General features: G+C 45.0%; 1 long non-coding RNA gene and 3 other non-coding genes across 6 annotated transcripts; all 4 read right to left on the bottom strand.

Moving 5' to 3' along the window:
• Nucleotides 1-374: 374 nt before the first annotated feature.
• On the bottom strand, nt 375-5228 carry LOC114108146 (uncharacterized). 3 transcript variants are annotated; one of them, XR_011705058.1, is made up of 6 exons: nt 5120-5228; nt 4221-4400; nt 3807-3892; nt 2176-2265; nt 1116-1219; nt 375-780 (listed from the first exon to the last, which is right to left on the bottom strand). It is a non-coding gene; the product is annotated as an uncharacterized lncRNA (long non-coding RNA). The 3 variants fall into 3 exon arrangements; XR_011705057.1 differs by having other exon boundaries at nt 375-1219; XR_003585426.2 differs by lacking the exon at nt 1116-1219.
• Nucleotides 1865-1937, bottom strand: LOC114108155 (small nucleolar RNA R38). Its single transcript, XR_003585431.1, has one exon. It is a non-coding gene; the product is annotated as a small nucleolar RNA R38 (small nucleolar RNA).
• LOC114108159 (small nucleolar RNA R38) lies at nt 2381-2464 on the bottom strand. The gene has a single exon (XR_003585433.1). It is a non-coding gene; the product is annotated as a small nucleolar RNA R38 (small nucleolar RNA).
• LOC114108160 (small nucleolar RNA R38) lies at nt 3963-4040 on the bottom strand. The gene has a single exon (XR_003585434.1). It is a non-coding gene; the product is annotated as a small nucleolar RNA R38 (small nucleolar RNA).
• Nucleotides 5229-7736: the final 2508 nt, after the last annotated feature.

The raw sequence follows: 7736 nt of genomic DNA, 5'->3' as shown, positions 1-7736 counted from the left end.
TATATAAGGTACCCTGACAGTCACAATCCATTCTGGTGTCTTACAGTGACCTAGTGATGATCACTACCACTAATCTGATTAGCTTGGTAACCGAGCACTGCCCTGACACCCAAGATTATAGTACTTTCCCCGTGCCCACCGACCCTCTAGATGCCAGTAGTACCTTTATCAGTGTTTTATTAGATTTAAGGTAAAAAAAGCAATGTTTGTGGGTGGCAATACATGCAGTATATCATCACTTTAGCAGGTACAAATATAGAAAAAAAAAAAAAAAAGATCAAATTCTGTGAAACTCCTAAGAATGTTCTCTTGAATCATAGAACAAATAATGTTCTTACTTTGTGTCTCAATCTGAAATCCACATTGCTAGTGAATAAAAAATACAACAAAACAGAACCTTTAATTGTGCTTCAAAATTTTAAACAATGACTTCACAGGAAATCCACTGAGAAATGCTTTTTGAGGACAAGCATTGTTTCCCCTTAGCTTCCTACAACAATGTATGCACATTAACAATTTCAATTTACAATCACCGAAGTCCCATCTATACATGAGATTATACTCAGACCACCTAAACTGAAGTCCAGATATTTTTAGTTATACCCCAACTTCACTAGCTGCTAAAAGTGGTGATGGTGATCTCAGTCACTCAAATTCCTTGGCTATTTTTGAGGATGAAATCCAAAAAAATTCTTATGATTCTATCTGGGTGGGATTAACTCATAGGCATTAGCAGAAGCAGGACCGTGCAGATCCCGTCTGGCACCACGGGGAGATAACCTGTAAAACAGAACAATTTCCAGTAAACAGCCAACTAAGTGCGTCACAACCAAACATTAAAAGCAAAAGGCAAACAGTCTAAGAGGATTTGTTCTAGCCATTATGTATTGGGCATATGTATACTGGGGGAGCACAAGAACTATCAAAAGTTTTAACGCAGGCTGGTGAGATTCTAAGAGGACTCATTTTAAGGAGCCAGTGTCTAAGGAGGGCGGCCAGAAAAGACTCCCACTAAACAGCAGGGATATTTGCATCCAACTCCCTCTGAATCTCAAGGTTTACCCAGGTTGGTTGAGCCCCCTGGAAGCACATGATAACAATGTGGATCTTCCCACCTGCTGACCCACTCCTTCACTTTGCTTTACTTGACAGGTTGTAAGCAGCTGGGGCCAGTTTTCAAGCTTGTTAAATCTCACCCCAATCGAGACTGCCCTGGTAACTGAACAAAAATATGACCTTAAAGATCAGCTCTCCAGTTTCAACAGAAGAGAAAATCTGGGTCCACTTCAAGCCTGGCATTTAAAAGGAAACAAAGGCAGAATCACCCCCACAGTACCACTTTGCTTTTTTCTTGCTCATGTGCCAACCTCTGCTGCCCAAGCAGTGGCCCAGTGCCAGCCATGCCATCCAGACAGAATCTCAGCTACAGGAAGAAGGGCTCCCTGGTGGTGTTAACAAAGCACAGGAAACCAACAGTTCTGCCAGGGCCATGGCACTTTTCTTTCCTAAATGTCAGGACACTGCTGCAGAGGCAAGGTCAGTAATTAAGCATTCTCACTGCCACAAGCTGGCATATATTTTACATTCCAGTTTCAGTTTCAAAGGGCACATTCATTTCCTTGAAATATGTGGTAGGCACTCTTCTCCTTCACAGTAAGTCCTTGCCCATTTCTGTAGTCTTACAGAGTCTGTGCCTTCAGAGCTATCACCGAAAGGGACAGACATTAACAGGGCAACTAGACCTTTAGTCTGAACATCTGATCTGTAGACTGGAGTCTCAGCAGGGCACACACAACTCCCTGCACTGTCCACTTGATTTGATCCTTGTAAAGCCTGAACTACTACTGGAACATGGAGCCACACCTTAAGCCTCAGAATAGATTATTTTCCCTCAATCGAGATTTTCAGACAGGGATAACTAACCATCATAGGCTTGTGAGGCTTCTTAGGAACACATAAGATAAAACAATTTACAAACAGGAGAGGAACTGTTTTACTTGCCTTCTGGTAAAGCAGTTTACAGTTAGTAACCTCGCTGAGTAGACACTTAGCAATGAAAACAAAAGTATGTTAAAGACTCCCTGCTACTTAGCACCTTCCCAAGTCCAGGGCAGGGGAGACAAAAAAAGAGCTAACCCTTCACCCAAGCATGTGCAGCAGGACTTCTCTGCTTACATGAGAGATTCCACTTGGGGTTCAGGTCCATGGTGCCTGCCACAATGTGGCTGCTAGAGGGTCCTTTTCCAACTGAAGCAGAGACTGCACCTGGTGAGGAAGAGAAATTGGAAAAAAAGAAAACTACTGAAGAATATGTAAACAGAGTACCTCTAAAGTAGTTCTCTTTAAAATCATGAACTTCTCATAAGGCAAACTTGCAAAGCTGAGTTTCAGATATCCACATTCCACACAGAAAGGCCTTTCCTTGCCTTCAGACAGGGATAACTTGACATCATCATGAACTCAGCTCACCAATCTGCTAGCCCACAGTACTGCCCACCAGAGCACACGTCAATGATTTCTTATTAAGTCGTGCTTTACTTCCCTCATGAGAACTATCCATCAATTTTGTCTACTTTATTAGAGTATGCTTTCCTTCCATGGCAAAAATTTTTAGTATTTGGTGTCTGGATGCAGCCAGTGTCCCAGACCTGGCTCAATGACAACTCCTGCCCTTATAAAAAGACTTAAGCAGAGTGCTTCACAGCTGAACAAGAGGCAACATTCAATTGTCTCTCTAGGACATCAGTAAAATGCCTAGTAGGTGCAGATCACTCATCCTTTCAACTAGCCTATTGAGGACCAGCTGCATAAACAGCTCCTACTGCCACGAGATGACAATACCACACAAGGTCATTTCTCCTTCATCCATCTGCATGTACAAAACTATCCTGCAGAGCAAGCATGTGGCTTTCAGTTTTTTAAGATAGAGGATTAGACATCTGCCCCACAAGCTACTTAAAAATAGCCATCACTATAATCTTGCTGTAATAAAATCCTTGAGCTCAAAGCAGATCAGAGCATCTAACTGTTCCTACACACCTGCTCTGGGACTGGCTACATGACTCTTGGGACACCCTCTAGAGTCATTCTCATCCATGGCTGGTGTGGGGCCCAGAAATGTGTACATTCTAACACTATGTAGGTGGTTTTGACATATAACTAGGTTTGAAAACCATTAACCCTGTTTTAAAAGAAGCGCCATAGTGCTTTTATTTGGTATCAAACCAAGACTGGAACCCAGACCTCTAGTTAATCTAACAGTTTCTCAATCTTAACTCTACTGACATTTCAGGTGGAAGTTCTTATATGGGCTGTCTATGCTTTGTAGGATAGTTAGCAGCATCCACCAGACACCAGGTGCACCCTCCATCCTCAGTTGAGAGTCAATGATACAACTAAGTCAAAAAATAGTTATGGGGCTGGGGTTTTAGCTCAGTGGTAGAGCGCTGGCTAGCACGTGAGAGACACTGGGTTCAATTCTCAGCACCACATATAAATAAATGAAATGGTTTTTCACTTTGGACAGAACTCCCTAAGCCTGTTTATTTACTCAGCAGCAGATTGTGTGTATGGAGGGGTCTACCTCACACAGGTTGTTAATACAAATACCAATTCTGAGACTTTTAGGCAAAAAAAAAAAAAAATAATAATAATAATAATTATAATCAAGCAGAAAGAATTTCATACTATTTCCCTTGTCTGGGCAACTACAATCCTGAAGACTCCCACATCCCCAAATCCAAAAGACCAGTAAGTACTTAAAGGGGACCATAACCTGTGCAATTCTATCAGAGCTAAAATCTTACCATTTACAGAAATTTCATCACAAAAATTCTTAAGGTCAATATTTTAAGATGATGGGTTTCACAAGTCCACAGCCAATACCATGGATCTAAAAGAGAAATAAGGATGTCATAGTTCATTCTAACAGAAACTACCTTCAGGCATTTATTTTCAAAAAGCTGAGCCTCAGTTAAGTCAGAACTCTTCACAAAAGATGTCACTTCAGCCAGGGATAACTTATGTCCTCCTCAGCTCAACCAGTAACAGATTCCTAAATCCCAGCAACCAAAACTTATTTTCCAAGTCTGTTTCATCCCCATACACAATGCCATCCATGTTGACTTCAAACAGTGACACCTAGTGGCCTCATATTACAGTAGCACAGACCCTCCCCATTTCTACTGTAAAGGGACTTTACTTAGTCACCCTGTACTCACAGTTCAACTTAACTTCGAACAACTTATGAGGTGGATGTGCCGGGACATCACGCCATCTCTGCTTTCTGGTGACCACCCCCAGGTCCTGCTTGCATCCATCTCTTCTCATTTTGCGGTTCCGTTACTTTTAAACTGCAACCTGCAGCTCTGCTTCTCATCTCCCCAGAAGCTAGAGAAAGGCTTTCAAAAATGGAAACAAAGTTTCGTTATCAAAACTAGATTTCCAGCCAGGCGCGATGGCGCACAACCCTAATCCCAGCGAAGGACGGGTGGGGCGGTGTTAAGGCATTAGGATGGCAAATTCGGGTCAGTTACTGCGAATTGGCAAGATCCCGTCTCAAAATTTTAAAACGAGTGAATAAAAAAAGCTAAAATAACGTAGCTCAATAGTAAATCCCTCTGGGTTCAATCCCTGGTACTGGTAAGAAAAAAATAGTATAACCAGATTTCCAAAGTCTACAATCCCTTTCACTACCATTAGTAAATAAAAACGACTGCCTGGGTGTTCTCAAGGCTCTCAGGGCAAGGGTGCATTCCCGCGCTCACACTCCCGAGGCCGAATGCTGCAGTGCCACGCGCCTAGCCTGCCCCCGGGCCTAACCTGTCCACAGCTGGACAGGGAGCCCAACAGGCCCAGGGCCGCCGGGCGCGCGTGCTCAGCACGAAGGTGGACGCACGGGGTCGCGCAAACTGCAAGGACCTCCCTCTCCCAGGAGGAACCCTGCGACGCCAAAAACGGGGTTCAGCTCTCGTCCTTCCCAATTTCTCGCCGTTTGGGAGGCATTTCCTCGTACAGAACCTCAACCCTACCACCACTCCGTGAGAGGGAGGCCGGGCTGATGGTCACCACTTCGCCTCTCTGTGCTACCCCGGTGTTGAAGAAAGCCACGTTTTCCCACCTCCGCAACCTTATCATCACCCAAAGCCTAGAAGGCTGCTCAGCGGTGCTGCGCCCAACCGTGGCGCCATGCTTCCCAGACACGCGGCGGATCGCTGAAAGAACGCGAGACCGCGCCTGCGCGCAACTCTCCCCCGCGGCCTCGCCGGAGCTCTCGCGAGGTTAAGGGAGGCGGATGGGAAATGTCGTTCTCTCGTTGCCGACCGAGCCGCGGTAAGACGGAGGCCGCCACGAGGGGCAGCAGAGGGCGCGGGCTGGGAACCCTGGTCCCTGGCGGGCCCCGCGGTCGGGTGGCAAAGGTAGAGGTTGCTGAGCTGCGCCGTGCGCTAGAGGTCCCGGGCCGAGGCTGGGGAGGCGCCGGAAGTTCGAGGGCAGGACCGAGAAGGACGAAGAGGCCCGGCCGCATTGCATTTCTCCCGGCGCCGCGGACTGTGTCGTGCGGCGGAGGGGGGTCGTTTAGGGTGGTCCGTGGGGCGAGGCCTGGCGCTGGGGATGGCCTGGACTCCGCGAGGGGAGACGGAAAGCCTCAGATTACTATGAAAAGAGCAGAAACGTCGTAACACCCTCTGATCTGGTGTCCTTTTCAGTCAACCACCCTGGCTTTTTCTAAATTTTGGAACAGGGGCTTGCTAAGTTGTCCAGGCTGCCCTCGAACTAGCGATCCTTCTGCCTCAGCCTCCTGAGTCGGGACCCTCTGCGCCTGGCACGCAGTTTCATGTTTGAGTAGGGCAGACCGAGCCCTGGAGTTAGGGCCAGAATTTATGCCTATTTGGAAATGAGTTTGAATTTGCAAGACCCCAGAAATCTTTATGCATTTTCCTCTTCCCGTTCTTACAAACCTATTAGCAATCATCTCTGTAGCATTTAGCCTTGACTATTTTGTTCTGTAGGTGGTAATTTGTTGCAGGTGTTTATTTTCAAATTACAGTATGTATTTGTCTACCTCTGTTATTTGATTCTAAGTTCTTAAAGGGAGGGAGAAGTATCTTTTAATTTTTTTTTTCATTTACTTTTTTTTCTGGCGGTGGGGGTGGGCAGCAGTACTGGGAATTGAACCCAGGGGTGCTTTACCACTGAGCTACATCCCCAGTCACCATCTTCATCATCCTCTTTCTCCTCTTTCACATCCTCCTCCTCCTTCTAGTTGTTTGAGACAATGTCTAAGTTGCTGAGCCTCTCCTTAAATTGCTGAGGCTGGCCTGGAACTTGCAAACTTCCCGTCTCAGCCTCCCAAATTGCTGAAATTACAGGTGTGTGTTACCTCGCCTGGCTAATCTTTTTTTTTTTTTTTTTTAATTTCCTCATAATACTGGCTAATCTTTTTTTTTCTTTTTAATTTCCTCATAATACTGAATATAGTGTTCAGTTGCTCTTGCTCATACTAACAAACAGTGATTTTTAACTCATCCTGCAGAAATTTTGGCCTTTTGGTTTCTCCATCTTACCCTTGAAGACAAATTATTTTGTTTATTACTGAAAGGAAGAATGTGTTCTTTCCCTGCAAACTAAGTTCCTTTCATGTGAAACTTGCAGGGAGAATCGTTTTTGCCAAAAGCTGCTTGTGAAACTAGTGGTCAAGTGATCTGCCTCAGGCAATACTGGTAGTTGTTTTTTTTTTGTTGTTGTTGTTGTTGTTGTTGTTTGTTTGTTTGTTTTTAAAGAGAGAATTTTTAATATTTATTGTTTAGTTTTCGGCAGACACAACATCTTTTATTTGTATGTGGTGCTGAGGATCGAACCCAGCCCCGTGCGCATGCCAGGCAGGCACGCTACCTACCACTTGAGCCACATCCCTAGCCCCAATACTGGTAGTTTTGAAATTTCATAGTGTTTACTGGATGCATTCACTACATCAAGGTCTTTATGTATACTAACTCATTTAATCCTTACAGTTGCACTGTGAAATACTTCTCACTATCCCGTTGTACAGATGAGGAAACAGAAGCATGAGGTAACTTGCCCCAAATTCACACTACTAACTGGAAGAGTCAAGAGTCCCAGTTGTTCTGTACCATGAATGTGTTGATCTAACATATAAGAACTTTTCATTTGGGGAGCCAAAGGGAAGAGAAGAAAAATTTGTTTGTGTTTGCAGGAATGGTTGGGGACAAATCAAAATGTTGAAAAGAGGATGCTGGATGCCTGCTTTATTGTTTTGAGCCACTTGGTGGCACAAAATGTGAGAATGAGAATCCATAGGAACTAATTTGTAAAGACTGTGAGGCTCTGGGCTCTGGCAGGGCTGTCTTTGTCCCCAGGCTAGTTGCCACTCAGTTTGCAGTGAGGACTGGTCTTGAAAGCACTTCACTCTGCCAAAGGTCAATGTGTAGCTTTCACACCTGAGAGGGCACAGCTTCTCCTGCAGAGCACGGTTGTGCTTAGTGGAACAGCAGCAGGCTCAAAACCAAATGGCACAGATAGTAACTAAGGGGCTGGAGCAAAATATAAGAGCCCTGGTGCCTGAGCATGTGTGAGGCACAACTTTATAGGCAGTGCGGGAATAACTGGGGAAACTTCAAAGACAGCATCAGAATCCCTGAATGAGCAGCCAAGGGCAGACCTGCTGAGACTGGAGTGTTAATGCTACTATGATCTCATTTGCACTCTTTGCTAGTGAG

The sequence above is a fragment of the Marmota flaviventris genome, chromosome 17 (assembly GCF_047511675.1).
Source record: "Marmota flaviventris isolate mMarFla1 chromosome 17, mMarFla1.hap1, whole genome shotgun sequence".
NCBI lineage: Eukaryota > Metazoa > Chordata > Mammalia > Rodentia > Sciuridae > Marmota > Marmota flaviventris.
This window is presented reverse-complemented; position numbering and strand designations above follow the sequence as displayed.